Raw genomic sequence first — 17,846 nt, forward strand, 5'->3', positions numbered from 1 at the left:
CCTCTTATACCCATTAACCTTAAGGTTGAAGCATTTTGCCGACACAACAAAGCAAGAGCAAGAAGAGAGAAAGAAATGGAGGGAAACATGATGGAAAATCAAGAATTGATCCTCCAACTCCAAAGACAATTGGAGGCTATGCAAGGGCGTATCAATGAGCAAGAGGCTCGAAGGAATGCACCACCACCACCACCTATTAGCAATATGTTCCAACCCGTGGTCCAACAAGGGGGAGTGCATGCCCCAAGAATCAATGCCAACAATTTTGAACTCAATGCGAGTCTCATCAACATGGTGCAACAAAATCAATTTGCCGGTCTTTCTCAAGATGACCCGAATGGACATCTCGGCAATTTCTTGGAGATATGCGATACTATCAAGATAAATGGAGTCCCGGAGGATGCCATTCGACTCCGACTCTTTCCCTTCTCACTAAGGGGCATAGCCAAGACGTGGTATCAATCTTTGGAGATTGGTTCCATCACTACATGGGAGAAAATGGCTCAAAAGTTCCTTATCAAGTTCTTCCCTCCAAGTAAGACAATGAAGATGAAGAAGGACATTGTCCAATTTCATCAATTCGATGGAGAGACCTTCTATGAAGCTTGGGAGAGATTCAAAGAGATGATAAGGAAGTGTCCCAACCATGGTTTGGATCAAAACACCATTATTTGCTCATTCTATACCGGGTGTAGTGGTGAGATGCAAAGAGACATGAATGCATTGGCCAATGGAGCATTGTTGGAGAAGAGCCACGAGGAGGCCGCCCACATCATTAAAAATTTAGCCGCAAATAGCTACCAATTTCCGGGGGAGAGGACTATTTTGAAGAAGGTGGCGGCTACAACAAGCTCGGATCCAATAGCTCTTTTGACGGCTCAATTGACCGCTATGAATAGCAAGATTGATGCTATGTCAATATCAAGAGTAGAACCCGTGGTTGAAGAACAAACTAGCTTTGAGGATGTGAACTACATCAACAACAACAACAACCGAGGCTATGGGAACTTCCGGCCCCAACAACAAGGTGGCTATCAAGGACAAGGGCAATACAATCAAGGGTTTCAAGCAAATCGTCACCCGAATCTTTCCTATGGTAATCCCAATAACTTCTTGCAACCACCGCCCGGATTTGCGGTTAGTGATGGCATGATCAAGGAAGAGAAGAAGCTCAACCTTGAAGAGATCTTAATGAAATTCATAACGGCCACTCAAGCCCACATGACAAGAACCGATGAAAGGTTAGAGGCTCAAGCAACCCAATTGAAAATGCTTGAGATGAAAGTGGGACAAATTGCCGAATCCTTAAGCAACCAACATCAAAAGGGGCAATTTCCGAGTAACACCGTTGTGAATCCAAAAGAACATTGCAAGGCTATCACTATAAGAAGTGGGAAGATACTTGAAGAGTCCAAGATACCTCCGGAAGTCATGAACAATGATGAGAACATTTCCTCAAAAATGCAAGGCGATAAGGAGAAGGAGAAAGATGTGTACAAGGCACCACCACCTTATTGCCCACCAATTCCATTCCCTCAAAGACTTCAAAAGAAAAATGTGGAGAGTGAGTTCTCTAAATTCCTTGAGATCTTTCGGAAGGTACACATCAACATCCCCCTTGTTGAAGCTTTGCAACAAATGCCCAAGTATGCAAAATTTCTCAAGGAAGTTCTATCCAAGAAGAAGAAATTAGAAGAATTTGAGACGGTCAACCTCACCGAAGAATGTTGTGCCATTCTTCAAAAGAAGCTACCCATCAAGATCAAGGATCCCGGGAGCTTTACTATCCCATGTGATGTTGGAAATGGTCGTTTTGGAAAGGCCTTGTGTGATTTGGGAGCAAGCATAAATTTGATGCCTCTCTCCATCTTCAACAAGCTTGAAATAGGAACCATTAAGCCAACCACGATTGCTTTGCAAATGGCGGACCGTTCCGTTTCATATCCAAAAGGGATAGTGGAGGATGTCTTGGTGAGGGTTGACAAATTCATTTTTCCGGTGGATTTTGTGGTGTTGGATATGGTTGAGGACAAGGATGTACCTTTGATCCTTGGACGTCCATTCTTGGCGACGGGGAGGGCCCTAATTGATGTTGCAAAGGGCAAGCTCACATTGAGAGTGAATGATGAGAGTGTTACCTTCTCAATCCACAAAGCTCCCAAGCACAAAGATGGGGAAGAAAGAATGAGAGTGGAGGAATGCAAATTGATGCAAGTGATTGAACCTTGCATCAACATGAAAGAAAAATTGAAGGGAGAAAGGAAAGAGGAGGAAGCCCAAGGCTTGGAGTTGAAGCTTCTCCCCACACACTTGAAGTATGCATTCTTTGGTGAGAATGAAATACATCCAATGGGGCAAGACCGTGTACTCCAACTCAAAGAGTTAGATGAGTATCACGCATTTGAGAAGTCAAGCCTCTACAAAGAGAGGACAACAAGTGCTAATGACGAGATGATGCACAAACGGGAGTTTGCACCCGATGATGAAGTCCTTCTCCTCACCTTCCGTCAATCACTACCTCCGGAAAAGCCAAGATCAAAATGGACGGGTCCTTTCAAAATCAACAAGGTTTTCAACAATGGAGCAATTGAATTGAGAAAGAAGGATGAAAGAACCTTTGTGGTTGAGAAGGAAAGAATCAAGGCATTTTTGCCTTTGAAACCAAAAGTTGAAGTGTTCGTTGGAACCACCCCCGAGCCATAACACCATCATGGAGACGTCTAGCTCATGACGTTAAACTAAGCGCTAGTTGGGAGGCACCCCAACAAGGTACCCTTTAATTTTTGTATGGTTTATTTATTTTATTTTTTTTTATATGTTAGTTTTTTTTTGTGAGTCCGAGACAACTTCTCCTTCTCTTTTCTTCCAAACTCATTTTCACTTTGTGTGAAATAAGTTTGGGGGGAGGGGAGAGATGGATTAGTTGTCTCATCTATCTTAAGCTTTACTTGTTTTTGTTTGTTTTAGTATTGTTGTCTTGTTTTTGTTATTGTTGAATAAATGAAAGCTTGAGAGTTAGTTGAGTTGATATTTTTGTTTTTGTTTTGCTTGGGATAATTGTATCAAACTTTGTGATGTTGATTGAATGTCATTGGGCTTATGATATGAATCGTTTCTTGGAAAAATTGTGTGTATCACTTGTGGATTATGCATGAAAAGTTTGAACTTGTGACAAGTGAGTTAAATGTTTTGCCTCCAAGAACTTGAAAATGAGCTTGTAAGAATTGAGCCTTTGATTGTCATACATTTACAATCTCATTTTGTTCTTGAGTGTAAATCATTTGAGCATGTGTGTTGATCTCTAGAACTTGCCATGAGTCCTTTCTTGAAAATAAAAGTAGATGTGTTGTTAATATTGAAGTGATTTAAGGCCATCTTTGTTAGCCACTTAACTCAAATTGTGTCCAAATTCTCATTTGATCCTAGTTTACCCCTTTCGTGCCTTGTAGCCTTTCTTTTAATGAACCAATGATAAAGGGGTAGAACTTAGAGTGTTAGTGGTTGCTTTGATGAAAATGGTTGGAAAATGATTGAAATTGCTTGTCAAACTTCGATTGAGTGAAAATCACTAGTCTCCTATAAGCTCAAAAAGAAAAAGAAAGAAAAATGAAGAGACATGTGAATAAAATAGTACAAAGGGGAGTGATTTGCCTTTTGAATCATGGTCTTGATAAGTATTCATAGGGTGAAAAGGAAGAAAAGTGGGGATATTGGTTGATTGATTAGAAAAGAACAATGGTGAATATGACATATTCAATTTGGGAATTGTATGGGATATGAGTCACTTTGCCTATAAACACCTCACCTCACCAAAGAGCTCTCATTGCAACCTAAATAGAAGCCCTTTTTGATCTTTATTTGTAACACATTGAAGTATAGAGAGTTAGGATAAATGGCAAGCTTATGGTAGATTGCATACTTGTTTCAATTTGAGTGCAAACACGTCCATTCTAAACACTTGAGAGTTGAGTGCGTCATTGAAACATCCACTTTGTTAGGATTCAAGCTTGGAGGTTATAATATTGAACTCATTATCACTTGTGACTTCTTGGAATGCATTTCTACTTGTGATGCACTTTTGAAAGATTTTTTGTAAAATTTGAAGCCCTTGAAATGACACCAATTCATGCTCACATGTTTGTTTACTTTTATTTCTCTTCTCTTCGTCGTTTGGGGACAAACAACACTTTAAGTTTGGGGGGTTGACAAACATGGTTTTCATACCTCAATTCCACATGTTTTGTTGTCATTTCCCTTCATGTTTTGCTTGTGAATGCTTGTTTGTGCCCGAATATTTAGTTTTATGAAGATTTGATATCTTGGTGTAGTTTTGGAGTAATTTCAGGAAAAATAAAGGATTAGTTGGAGCATTTTGAAGATATGAGATTGAAGTACGTCTCGAGAGGAATCCGTGAGCGCAAACGGCGACCAAATCCGAGTCCGGACGAGGGAGAACGGAGCAAAACGAGCGGACTGTGCAAAACGCCCAGTACCCCGCGGTCACCACCCGCGGCCGCGGGGTGGGACCGCGGGTCAGCTGTTCCCAATTCCAGGGGTGTACCGCGGTCACCACCCGCGGCCACGGGGCGGGACCGCGGGTTCCCTGAGTTTTGCCCACGTTTGAGCACCACGGGCGCGGGCCATGACCGCGGGAAAAGAGCGGAGTCGCGTTTTTCAGCCCTTTAACCCCTTTCTCTCCCTTTTCCTCACATTATTCATCATCCCCAACATTCAACACACCCATTTCCATCTTCCCCAATTCCTCCACACCAAACCCTAGCCTCCATTACCACATCTTTTTACCAAGATTGAATGCATTGAAGAGGAGAGAAGATTGAAGAAAGCTCATTAATAGGATTTGTCACTTCTTACTCTCTCTTTCATTTATGTATTTCTTTGATTTAGGTTTGTTGTTTGTGAACATGTTTGAATAAATCCCCCATTGGTTTGGGGATTAGGCTAGTTGATTATGTGATGGATTGATTATTATGCTTAATATATGTCTTGATTATTTCCTTGTTATTATCTTTTCAAGCCCTAGCTTTAATTCTTGTATGGATTGTTGGCCACTTTCTATGCATTTCTAATTTGTGATTTGAATTGGGAGAGGATAATCATAATAGATTAGGAGCTTGAAACATATTGACTCAATAAACCGGGAGGTTGAGAGTTGGGTGAGAGTTTACCGATCATTTGTGCTCTTGGGAGTTATAGGTTAGAAGTTGACCGGGGACGGCAACTATGACCCGTAATCTACAGTTTTAGTCGTCCGGGAGGGGGCTAGAACTAGTGGGGAGATCACTCTAGATAAATAGGAATATCAAGACTAATATTGAGCTAATTTGAAGTCCATTGCTAATCCATCGATGCTTAATCCCTAAACCACCTTCATCACTTAATTAATCCACTTGCTTATTTAGTTTTATTTGTCTTTGCACTTGTTAAGTATTTAGTTAGATAATCAAACCAATCACTCAATCGTTTAGTCTAAATAGTCGAGTAAAATGAATTAGGATAATCACTAGATTGAACTACTAATCCTTGTGGGATACGACCTTGCTTCCGTATATTACAACTACCCGTATACTTGCGGCGTGGTGAAAATATTAGCGAACAAGTTTTTGGCGCCGTTGCCGGGGATTAGTTTAGTTTGATTACTTGTGATATTTTGAATCATTGTGCTTAACTACTTTGGACATTTTACTTGCTTTATTTTTATTTTCAATTTTAAGATTGTGTCTTGACTCTTTGTTTCTTTTTGGTTGGTAGGTAGTGTATGAACACAAGGTCTAAGGGTGCACCTCTTATACCCATTAACCTTAAGGTTGAAGCATTTTGCCGACACAACAAAGCAAGAGCAAGAAGAGAGAAAGAAATGGAGGGAAACATGATGGAAAATCAAGAATTGATCCTCCAACTCCAAAGACAATTGGAGGCTATGCAAGGGCGTATCAATGAGCAAGAGGCTCGAAGGAATGCACCACCACCACCACCTATTAGCAATATGTTCCAACCCGTGGTCCAACAAGGGGGAGTGCATGCCCCAAGAATCAATGCCAACAATTTTGAACTCAATGCGAGTCTCATCAACATGGTGCAACAAAATCAATTTGCCGGTCTTTCTCAAGATGACCCGAATGGACATCTCGGCAATTTCTTGGAGATATGCGATACTATCAAGATAAATGGAGTCCCGGAGGATGCCATTCGACTCCGACTCTTTCCCTTCTCACTAAGGGGCATAGCCAAGACGTGGTATCAATCTTTGGAGATTGGTTCCATCACTACATGGGAGAAAATGGCTCAAAAGTTCCTTATCAAGTTCTTCCCTCCAAGTAAGACAATGAAGATGAAGAAGGACATTGTCCAATTTCATCAATTCGATGGAGAGACCTTCTATGAAGCTTGGGAGAGATTCAAAGAGATGATAAGGAAGTGTCCCAACCATGGTTTGGATCAAAACACCATTATTTGCTCATTCTATACCGGGTGTAGTGGTGAGATGCAAAGAGACATGAATGCATCGGCCAATGGAGCATTGTTGGAGAAGAGCCACGAGGAGGCCGCCCACATCATTAAAAATTTAGCCGCAAATAGCTACCAATTTCCGGGGGAGAGGACTATTTTGAAGAAGGTGGCGGCTACAACAAGCTCGGATCCAATAGCTCTTTTGACGGCTCAATTGACCGCTATGAATAGCAAGATTGATGCTATGTCAATATCAAGAGTAGAACCCGTGGTTGAAGAACAAACTAGCTTTGAGGATGTGAACTACATCAACAACAACAACAACCGAGGCTATGGGAACTTCCGGCCCCAACAACAAGGTGGCTATCAAGGACAAGGGCAATACAATCAAGGGTTTCAAGCAAATCGTCACCCGAATCTTTCCTATGGTAATCCCAATAACTTCTTGCAACCACCGCCCGGATTTGCGGTTAGTGATGGCATGATCAAGGAAGAGAAGAAGCTCAACCTTGAAGAGATCTTAATGAAATTCATAACGGCCACTCAAGCCCACATGACAAGAACCGATGAAAGGTTAGAGGCTCAAGCAACCCAATTGAAAATGCTTGAGATGAAAGTGGGACAAATTGCCGAATCCTTAAGCAACCAACATCAAAAGGGGCAATTTCCGAGTAACACCGTTGTGAATCCAAAAGAACATTGCAAGGCTATCACTATAAGAAGTGGGAAGATACTTGAAGAGTCCAAGATACCTCCGGAAGTCATGAACAATGATGAGAACATTTCCTCAAAAATGCAAGGCGATAAGGAGAAGGAGAAAGATGTGTACAAGGCACCACCACCTTATTGCCCACCAATTCCATTCCCTCAAAGACTTCAAAAGAAAAATGTGGAGAGTGAGTTCTCTAAATTCCTTGAGATCTTTCGGAAGGTACACATCAACATCCCCCTTGTTGAAGCTTTGCAACAAATGCCCAAGTATGCAAAATTTCTCAAGGAAGTTCTATCCAAGAAGAAGAAATTAGAAGAATTTGAGACGGTCAACCTCACCGAAGAATGTTGTGCCATTCTTCAAAAGAAGCTACCCATCAAGATCAAGGATCCCGGGAGCTTTACTATCCCATGTGATGTTGGAAATGGTCGTTTTGGAAAGGCCTTGTGTGATTTGGGAGCAAGCATAAATTTGATGCCTCTCTCCATCTTCAACAAGCTTGAAATAGGAACCATTAAGCCAACCACGATTGCTTTGCAAATGGCGGACCGTTCCGTTTCATATCCAAAAGGGATAGTGGAGGATGTCTTGGTGAGGGTTGACAAATTCATTTTTCCGGTGGATTTTGTGGTGTTGGATATGGTTGAGGACAAGGATGTACCTTTGATCCTTGGACGTCCATTCTTGGCGACGGGGAGGGCCCTAATTGATGTTGCAAAGGGCAAGCTCACATTGAGAGTGAATGATGAGAGTGTTACCTTCTCAATCCACAAAGCTCCCAAGCACAAAGATGGGGAAGAAAGAATGAGAGTGGAGGAATGCAAATTGATGCAAGTGATTGAACCTTGCATCAACATGAAAGAAAAATTGAAGGGAGAAAGGAAAGAGGAGGAAGCCCAAGGCTTGGAGTTGAAGCTTCTCCCCACACACTTGAAGTATGCATTCTTTGGTGAGAATGAAATACATCCAATGGGGCAAGACCGTGTACTCCAACTCAAAGAGTTAGATGAGTATCACGCATTTGAGAAGTCAAGCCTCTACAAAGAGAGGACAACAAGTGCTAATGACGAGATGATGCACAAACGGGAGTTTGCACCCGATGATGAAGTCCTTCTCCTCACCTTCCGTCAATCACTACCTCCGGAAAAGCCAAGATCAAAATGGACGGGTCCTTTCAAAATCAACAAGGTTTTCAACAATGGAGCAATTGAATTGAGAAAGAAGGATGAAAGAACCTTTGTGGTTGAGAAGGAAAGAATCAAGGCATTTTTGCCTTTGAAACCAAAAGTTGAAGTGTTCGTTGGAACCACCCCCGAGCCATAACACCATCATGGAGACGTCTAGCTCATGACGTTAAACTAAGCGCTAGTTGGGAGGCACCCCAACAAGGTACCCTTTAATTTTTGTATGGTTTATTTATTTTTTTTTTTTTTTATATGTTAGTTTTTTTTTGTGAGTCCGAGACAACTTCTCCTTCTCTTTTCTTCCAAACTCATTTTCACTTTGTGTGAAATAAGTTTGGGGGGAGGGGAGAGATGGATTAGTTGTCTCATCTATCTTAAGCTTTACTTGTTTTTGTTTGTTTTAGTATTGTTGTCTTGTTTTTGTTATTGTTGAATAAATGAAAGCTTGAGAGTTAGTTGAGTTGATATTTTTGTTTTTGTTTTGCTTGGGATAATTGTATCAAACTTTGTGATGTTGATTGAATGTCATTGGGCTTATGATATGAATCGTTTCTTGGAAAAATTGTGTGTATCACTTGTGGATTATGCATGAAAAGTTTGAACTTGTGACAAGTGAGTTAAATGTTTTGCCTCCAAGAACTTGAAAATGAGCTTGTAAGAATTGAGCCTTTGATTGTCATACATTTACAATCTCATTTTGTTCTTGAGTGTAAATCATTTGAGCATGTGTGTTGATCTCTAGAACTTGCCATGAGTCCTTTCTTGAAAATAAAAGTAGATGTGTTGTTAATATTGAAGTGATTTAAGGCCATCTTTGTTAGCCACTTAACTCAAATTGTGTCCAAATTCTCATTTGATCCTAGTTTACCCCTTTCGTGCCTTGTAGCCTTTCTTTTAATGAACCAATGATAAAGGGGTAGAACTTAGAGTGTTAGTGGTTGCTTTGATGAAAATGGTTGGAAAATGATTGAAATTGCTTGTCAAACTTCGATTGAGTGAAAATCACTAGTCTCCTATAAGCTCAAAAAGAAAAAGAAAGAAAAATGAAGAGACATGTGAATAAAATAGTACAAAGGGGAGTGATTTGCCTTTTGAATCATGGTCTTGATAAGTATTCATAGGGTGAAAAGGAAGAAAAGTGGGGATATTGGTTGATTGATTAGAAAAGAACAATGGTGAATATGACATATTCAATTTGGGAATTGTATGGGATATGAGTCACTTTGCCTATAAACACCTCACCTCACCAAAGAGCTCTCATTGCAACCTAAATAGAAGCCCTTTTTGATCTTTATTTGTAACACATTGAAGTATAGAGAGTTAGGATAAATGGCAAGCTTATGGTAGATTGCATACTTGTTTCAATTTGAGTGCAAACACGTCCATTCTAAACACTTGAGAGTTGAGTGCGTCATTGAAACATCCACTTTGTTAGGATTCAAGCTTGGAGGTTATAATATTGAACTCATTATCACTTGTGACTTCTTGGAATGCATTTCTACTTGTGATGCACTTTTGAAAGATTTTTTGTAAAATTTGAAGCCCTTGAAATGACACCAATTCATGCTCACATGTTTGTTTACTTTTATTTCTCTTCTCTTCGTCGTTTGGGGACAAACAACACTTTAAGTTTGGGGGGTTGACAAACATGGTTTTCATACCTCAATTCCACATGTTTTGTTGTCATTTCCCTTCATGTTTTGCTTGTGAATGCTTGTTTGTGCCCGAATATTTAGTTTTATGAAGATTTGATATCTTGGTGTAGTTTTGGAGTAATTTCAGGAAAAATAAAGGATTAGTTGGAGCATTTTGAAGATATGAGATTGAAGTACGTCTCGAGAGGAATCCGTGAGCGCAAACGGCGACCAAATCCGAGTCCGGACGAGGGAGAACGGAGCAAAACGAGCGGACTGTGCAAAACGCCCAGTACCCCGCGGTCACCACCCGCGGCCGCGGGGTGGGACCGCGGGTCAGCTGTTCCCAATTCCAGGGGTGTACCGCGGTCACCACCCGCGGCCGCGGGGCGGGACCGCGGGTTCCCTGAGTTTTGCCCACGTTTGAGCACCACGGGCGCGGGCCATGACCGCGGGAAAAGAGCGGAGTCGCGTTTTTCAGCCCTTTAACCCCTTTCTCTCCCTTTTCCTCACATTATTCATCATCCCCAACATTCAACACACCCATTTCCATCTTCCCCAATTCCTCCACACCAAACCCTAGCCTCCATTACCACATCTTTTTACCAAGATTGAATGCATTGAAGAGGAGAGAAGATTGAAGAAAGCTCATTAATAGGATTTGTCACTTCTTACTCTCTCTTTCATTTATGTATTTCTTTGATTTAGGTTTGTTGTTTGTGAACATGTTTGAATAAATCCCCCATTGGTTTGGGGATTAGGCTAGTTGATTATGTGATGGATTGATTATTATGCTTAATATATGTCTTGATTATTTCCTTGTTATTATCTTTTCAAGCCCTAGCTTTAATTCTTGTATGGATTGTTGGCCACTTTCTATGCATTTCTAATTTGTGATTTGAATTGGGAGAGGATAATCATAATAGATTAGGAGCTTGAAACATATTGACTCAATAAACCGGGAGGTTGAGAGTTGGGTGAGAGTTTACCGATCATTTGTGCTCTTGGGAGTTATAGGTTAGAAGTTGACCGGGGACGGCAACTATGACCCGTAATCTACAGTTTTAGTCGTCCGGGAGGGGGCTAGAACTAGTGGGGAGATCACTCTAGATAAATAGGAATATCAAGACTAATATTGAGCTAATTTGAAGTCCATTGCTAATCCATCGATGCTTAATCCCTAAACCACCTTCATCACTTAATTAATCCACTTGCTTATTTGGTTTTATTTGTCTTTGCACTTGTTAAGTATTTAGTTAGATAATCAAACCAATCACTCAATCGTTTAGTCTAAATAGTCGAGTAAAATGAATTAGGATAATCACTAGATTGAACTACTAATCCTTGTGGGATACGACCTTGCTTCCGTATATTACAACTACCCGTATACTTGCGGCGTGGTGAAAATATTAGCGAACACCGGACTCAATAGATTTTAATTTCATTTTCTCTTTACTTTTATTCTTTTTTCAATTTAAATTAAACAACTTCAATTTTAACAACATAAAATTCATTCAATTAAAAATCCAAACATTACAAATAAAAAAACACAACAAATATTTAAAACATCCAATTTTTGAGCTACGGGTCAACCGGACCAGAGCGTGCCCATAGATGCTCAACCAAATCATCGCGGAGGCGAGCATGCAATCGTGCATCCTTCAAGCTTGCATTCCGTGCCAAATAGGCGGCGAACTACGGTGGTGCTCCGGAATTGAATTGTGTTTGAGGAGTAGAACTTGGTCCCTCGCCGTCGTCACCGTCAAAATTACTTGCATTTCCACCTTCATCCTCAATGATCATGTTGTGCAATATGATGCATACAAACATGATCGAACTCATTTGCTCCGCCTTCCACAAACGCGACGGTCCTCTGATTATACCCCACCGAGCCTGAAGAACACCGAAAGCTCGTTCCACATCCTTCCTTGCAACTTCTTGCATCACCTTGAACCTCCGCTTCTTGTCATCGTTCGAAAACTGGAAGCTCTTCACGAACACCGACCAGTCCGGATAGATGCCGTCTGTTAAGTAGTATCCTCGAGTGTGGTGAGAATTGTTGGCGAGGAAGTGCACAGCCGCTTCATGCCCCGCTAAAACATCGTTGAATAGCGTGGACTGGTGGAGCACGTTGATGTCGTTGTTGGACCCAGCGACTCCAAAGAATGCATGCCAGATCCACAAATCTTGTGAAGCAACGGCCTCTAATATAATTGTTGGCTCGCCTTGATCCCCTCGAGTGTAGGCGCCGTGCCAAGCCACGGGGCAATTCTTCCATCCCCAAAGCATGCAGTCTAGGCTCCCCAACATTCCCGGGAACCCATGGCGGGCTTCGTGTTGTGCAGTGATGCGTTGCACATCGGCGGCTGTTGGCCGCCTCAAATTGTAACACCCCACCCATTTATATTAAGTTTAGAATAATTTTAAACTTAGATTTAAGATGATTCACGTCAGATTGAGAAAAAGAATTTATTTTAATTCCAACAAAAATAATTTACAAAAGCATTTGTAAATTTAGTTATTAAGTTTATATGCATTGCATATTTATTTAATTTAGCATTCAAGCATTTTTACGAGCTTTTAATTAGCAAACCCTGAGGAATTATTACAGTTCCAATAATTCAGTCCTGAGGGATTTTAATTATCAATCCTCACTCAACTCACTTACACTCATACCTCCCATCAGCCGCCCTACACCTATTCAAGCAGCCCAAAATTCGTGTTTTATGCCATGCTTGGCAGAGGCAATCAAATGCCCCATTTTCAGCCCCAAAGTCAGCCTTACGCCATGTTTTTAGCCCAAAAGTCAGCTAAAAACAAGCAATCACAGCTGCCCCCTTATTCACCCAATCGCAGCTGCCCTATTCACCAACCCATGCTGGAGTCAATCAAATTCCCCAACACGCCTCCTGCAAAATTCAAGTTAATACTGAAGTCATGTTCCCACTCTTCTCAATAAATCACAAGTCACCAATCTCAACATATACTCCTTCAAAGAGCTCAAGTTCAGCCAAGAACATCGTCTAGCCCATTCTCCTTTCCAACAAGCAAGTAGGATCAAATATTCACTGAAATTTCTCACAAGGTAATCACCTGCTATTCTCTGCTTACCTCTGTTCATACATCGTGCATCAAGCTTCAAACTTGTCCAAATCATGTACAAATTCGATATATACACAACAACACATTCAAACTTTTGAAAAATGACATTCATATTATATATATGCATACATATTCTGTGCATACACGCAAGTGTTTATATCAAAGTGTCAAATGAGAGAAAAGTCAGAGTCTTGAGCTTGTTTGCTTTTAAATCGGGGCTGAGATGGTGGTGAGCGGCGACGGCGGGGCGAAGCTACTGCCGTCGGCTGCCGAGTCAAGTCAGGGAAGGAGCGTTTGGCTGTGAGCCGGCAGACGGCTGTAGTGGCGTGAAGCGGCTGCTGTCAGTCTGGCCGAGTAAGTGGGAGAGAGAGAGAGAGCTTGAGGGCTGGGAATCGGCGGTGATGGCTGAATTAGGCAGGGGAAGAGGGCGGCGGCCGTGGCATCGCTGCGGTTGCCGGAGGTGAGGGCGGCGCGGCTTATAGCTGTCGTTCGCCGGAGTTCCAGAAGGAAGGCGGCCGGAATTGCGCGAAGGGGAGGGAGATGAGGCGGCGAGGCGTGGAGCCACTGACCGCGCCCTCCGGATTTGTTAACAGAGGGAGGTGCGGCGGCAGTCCGTTTCTTCTGCTGCTGCCCGACCGAAGATGGAGAAGGAGAGAGAGAGTTGGGGACTAGGACGCCGGTGGTGGTGGCGTGAAGCCGCTGCCGTCGTCCGCTGCATTTTCAGAAGGAGGCAACGGCGGATCTATGTGAGCCGAGAGAGAGCGGGTTTCTGTTTGAGTGAGAAGAGGGGTGATAGCCGGCGGCCTTGGTGCCGTCGACCTGAGGAGGGAGATCCGAGCGTCGTCAGCGGCCGTCGCTGTTGCTCCGGCAAGCTTTGGCGGAGTCAGAGATGGGGGGAAGAAAACCGAGCCGTGAGAGAGCGAGAGGCGGGTCTGGGTGGTAACTGATGAGAGAAGGGAGGAGGACGAACGACTACTCGCCGGATTTGTAGAACGCGGCGGCAACTGAATGGCCGGAGAAGAAGGCCGATCGGCGCCGGATGCCGACTGTTTGGAGAGTATAGAGAGAGAGATTGATTTTTGAAGAATGAATTGAATGATTGCTGAGAAGAGAGAGGGATAAGAAACGTAGAGAGAGAGAGATAAATGGGCTTAAATTTGGGCCTCCACTTTGGGCCAAAGTTTTAAAACAAACTAAAATTGGGCTTTTGTATGGGCCGATTTTATTGGTTTTATTTTCTGTTGGGCCGAAAATATAGAAGGAAAGTGAATGGGCTTAAGTCAGTTTGAGCTTGAGTTTTGGGGCTATTTTTGTTGGGCTCGTTTAAATGATTTTAATTAGTCTGGACTGATTTTTTTTATAAACTGGGCTGCGTTTTATTTAATTGTTCGGGCTCTGAATTATTTTATTGAGCCAATAAATTTATTAGATTTCACACTTTATAATTAGTTTAATTAATTTATTTCAAAGACTAGTTTTCATAATAATATTAAATTATTATTATTATGTGCATATTTTAAGTAATTTCTTATTATATGCCAAGCATGACATGAAATTGCATTATATTTTTGCAATAAGAGTATTTAAGATTTAATTGGTTTTATTTATAATTCCAATTATTAAAGAAAGATGAGTAAGAATATTGTTAGTGTTCTTAACTCAAGAGAAATGATTTCAATTATTTATTCATTAAATTTTGAAAACCGACTAAGTGAATCATAGAATGTTAAGCACTACACCATGACTTAAGATTAGATTCAAGGAGACCTATTAAGAATAGAATTTCTTGTAGGCTTTGTGACCAGGGGGACTAGCGCTGCTTTCCCAAGACAGGTTTTTATGTGTATGATCTTCAGGCTTTGCCTATCCAGGTGGGCATTACTTTTACTATACGTATATAGAGATCCCCTGCGTGTCGTAGGCCTCTTATACGAATGAATGCATGAGAAGATTTAACTGTTAATTTCAGTTTTATGTATCTATCAAATGAGTTTAATTCTACCTTTGAGCAAGTTATTTCATGACAAAATCTTTGAGTTAAAGTTATTTCAAGTATTGTCTTGCCATAAAATGTTTCAATTTTAGTATGATATCTATCTGCTTTGGCTTTGCCAATGATGCAATCGAATTCGGGTCCTGAGCAGTTGATAGCTATCCTGCCAGGGCTAGTGTACACCAGTGACCGTGAGTCATCTAGCGGGTTGGCCGGTCAAGTGACCGTGAGAGGTGGCCACCTCTCCGGCACATAGTTTCAGATATGATGGATTATGAGAATTTAGTCTGCAGACGAACTTTAAGAATCACAAATGAACTTAGTAAGCTTGGGCCTTTTTAGCGAAAAACTCCCTTGCTGTACTGTTTATGATGGCATGACAATTTACAGTTTTGAAGCATTTATTTTTATACCTAGGCATACGTGCCCACTGAGTGCTTTTGTACTCAGCCCTGCATATGTTTTCTAAATGTGCAGGTTGAGCTGATGTGATGATGGTGCTGCAATGAGCGGAGTCTCCAGGGTTGTTAATAAATAGTTAACCTGTCTAGAATATGTCTTCATACATATGTCTAGCTACTTTCCGCTGCAAGATGTTGTTGATGTTATAGTATGTTATGTCATACTTTGAGTCTTAAGAGAATGGTTTCATATGATGTATAACTTGATTAATGATATTAATTAAGTTTTATGCTGTCTTTCATAGACTATTTTCAATTGAGTATTAATGAATAAAAATGACGAGTTTTATTATGATGAGTAAGTTTTACGGCTATAAATGACGCCCCTTTTCTTCCCCTTCTTCTTTAACCCCATCCCTAGTCATAGATCACTCGGCTTAACTATCCTTAGTTAGGGCGGGCTGTGATAGAGTGGTATCAGAGCGAAGGAAAGCTCTGAATTAGAAGTCTTGAATTTAGTCTAGAATGAGTCACTAGACTAATAGTTATTAACAACCGTGAGCTCAGCGCACCATCACACCAGGCTCAACGAGGTATGTAAAATTTCAAAGTTTATTTGACGTTAAATTTTGAAGAGCATGATGTTGAGGTTATATGATGAGTTATGATGTTATACTTTGAAGATGCATAGTTTGAGTTTGAGGATTACAACATGATTAATAATGAGTTATTATGTTGTAAAAGCATATGTTGACGTTACATGATGAATCATGAGAGCGTTTATATCATATGATGTTATATGATTGAGGATGCATAATTATGAGTTATGATGTGATGTATTTGAGATGTTTTGTGATGAGATATTGTACGATATGTTTGAGATGTTTTATAACGCGAGTTTTGCTCACGCAACCTTAATGGTACTTAAGGAGGTATCATGAGCCATAGTCTTTGGAGATGGCTTTGAGAGAGAATTGTTGAGTTGTCTTACTGAATCACGATGATTTAGATTAAGGGATCTAATATCATTGTTTAGAGAGATTCCCTACTGAGTAAAGATGGGACGAGATGAGAATTTAGATGTTTTGAGCTTGAGTTTTAAGATAACAGTACTACTTAGTAGGAGTTTTGCTAAGTTATGTTTTGTTTATTTCTGTTGCTGGAGCCAAGTAGAGTTAGTTCCTATAGTCACCTTTAAGTTCTCCTTATAGGTTGGCCAAGACTGTTGGCACTGTACGAAAGTGGACTGTTGTGAGATCGAACTCAGGGAAGATCGGATACGAGGACGAGGCGTACAGTATGTGGTACAGAGATACCCTAGCAGATTTTCAAACACATGTTCATAGACTATGAAAGGATGAGAAAGAGCCAAGGAAGGCTAGAGTTGATGAGGATGAGAAGAGACGCCGATATAGGCTAGAGCTAAGGATGATCTTGAGAGTATGAGCGGTACACCCTTGTTTTTGATTAGTTTCAATTACATTGCGATGTATATAACTTACTTAGGAGATACTGACACTTGAGCTTTTGACATGCTGATAGATAAGCATGCGAATATAGTACCCTACTGATGTTAAATAGATGGATGTTCCTAATGTGCTAAAGTAGCAACTAGATGAGTTAACTGGTAGCAATTACCGTAGGAGGTCCAGACCGAGACATAGTACTATTAATGGTGTCGGTTTAGAAGGGACATTACGATAGATACTATGGTTTTTGTAGGGTTTATATAACCCCTTTATGTAAGTCCTCTAAAAAGAGGCATTCTACTGATGGATATATTAAGTTGACCAGAGTGGTCTTTTTATTAGCATTTCGTGAGTGATTATTGCCTTACAGATGAATGTTAAGGTGACCGTGAGTGTTTCCTTAAAATTTGAGTTAGTAAATTGAACTTGAGTTTCGAGGATGCTTAGAGCGTTGGTCGAGTTGAGTTTTCCTTTTGTGATTTTAAAAAAAAAATGTCTCAAAGATGTCATCAAGAGTGTGATGTGAATGATAGGCGGAATAATACTCCGCCACCACCACCGCAATATGAGAGGAGAATCGAAAAATATTGAACTTTCGAAACAAGAGTCTAGAACATAGGACCCTGAGTTTAAGCTTTTAGCTTGCTAGTGTGAACTTAAGTTTTGTTATGTATAGTATTATGAGGGTTTAGAAGACACAGGATTTCCAAGTTCGGGATAGTATATCCCGTGTGACTGGGGAGTGATTATGTTGGACCTGGCCAATCCGCATGATCCAAATCTCAGTAGACGTGTTTTGGGTTTATAAACCCATGTGTTTCAACTTTCGGTTGAAAAGCCAGATGGGTTCTTACTCTAGGTCATCTTTGTTCGACCTGGTAGT

General features: G+C 41.0%; 1 long non-coding RNA gene and 2 other non-coding genes across 3 annotated transcripts; 1 reads left to right on the forward strand and 2 right to left on the reverse strand.

The window, feature by feature from the left end:
- Nucleotides 1-546: 546 nt before the first annotated feature.
- LOC131023975 (small nucleolar RNA R71) lies at nucleotides 547-653 on the reverse strand. The gene has a single exon (XR_009101574.1). It is a non-coding gene; the product is annotated as a small nucleolar RNA R71 (small nucleolar RNA).
- Nucleotides 654-6,346: 5,693 nt separating this feature from the next.
- Nucleotides 6,347-6,453, reverse strand: LOC131023976 (small nucleolar RNA R71). The gene has a single exon (XR_009101575.1). It is a non-coding gene; the product is annotated as a small nucleolar RNA R71 (small nucleolar RNA).
- Nucleotides 6,454-12,946: 6,493 nt separating this feature from the next.
- LOC131019357 (uncharacterized) lies at nucleotides 12,947-15,794 on the forward strand. The gene is made up of 3 exons (XR_009100218.1): nucleotides 12,947-13,083; nucleotides 14,893-14,971; nucleotides 15,571-15,794. It is a non-coding gene; the product is annotated as an uncharacterized LOC131019357 (long non-coding RNA).
- Nucleotides 15,795-17,846: the final 2,052 nt, after the last annotated feature.

This window comes from Salvia miltiorrhiza, chromosome 4, assembly GCF_028751815.1.
Source record: "Salvia miltiorrhiza cultivar Shanhuang (shh) chromosome 4, IMPLAD_Smil_shh, whole genome shotgun sequence".
NCBI classification, from domain to species: domain Eukaryota; kingdom Viridiplantae; phylum Streptophyta; class Magnoliopsida; order Lamiales; family Lamiaceae; genus Salvia; species Salvia miltiorrhiza.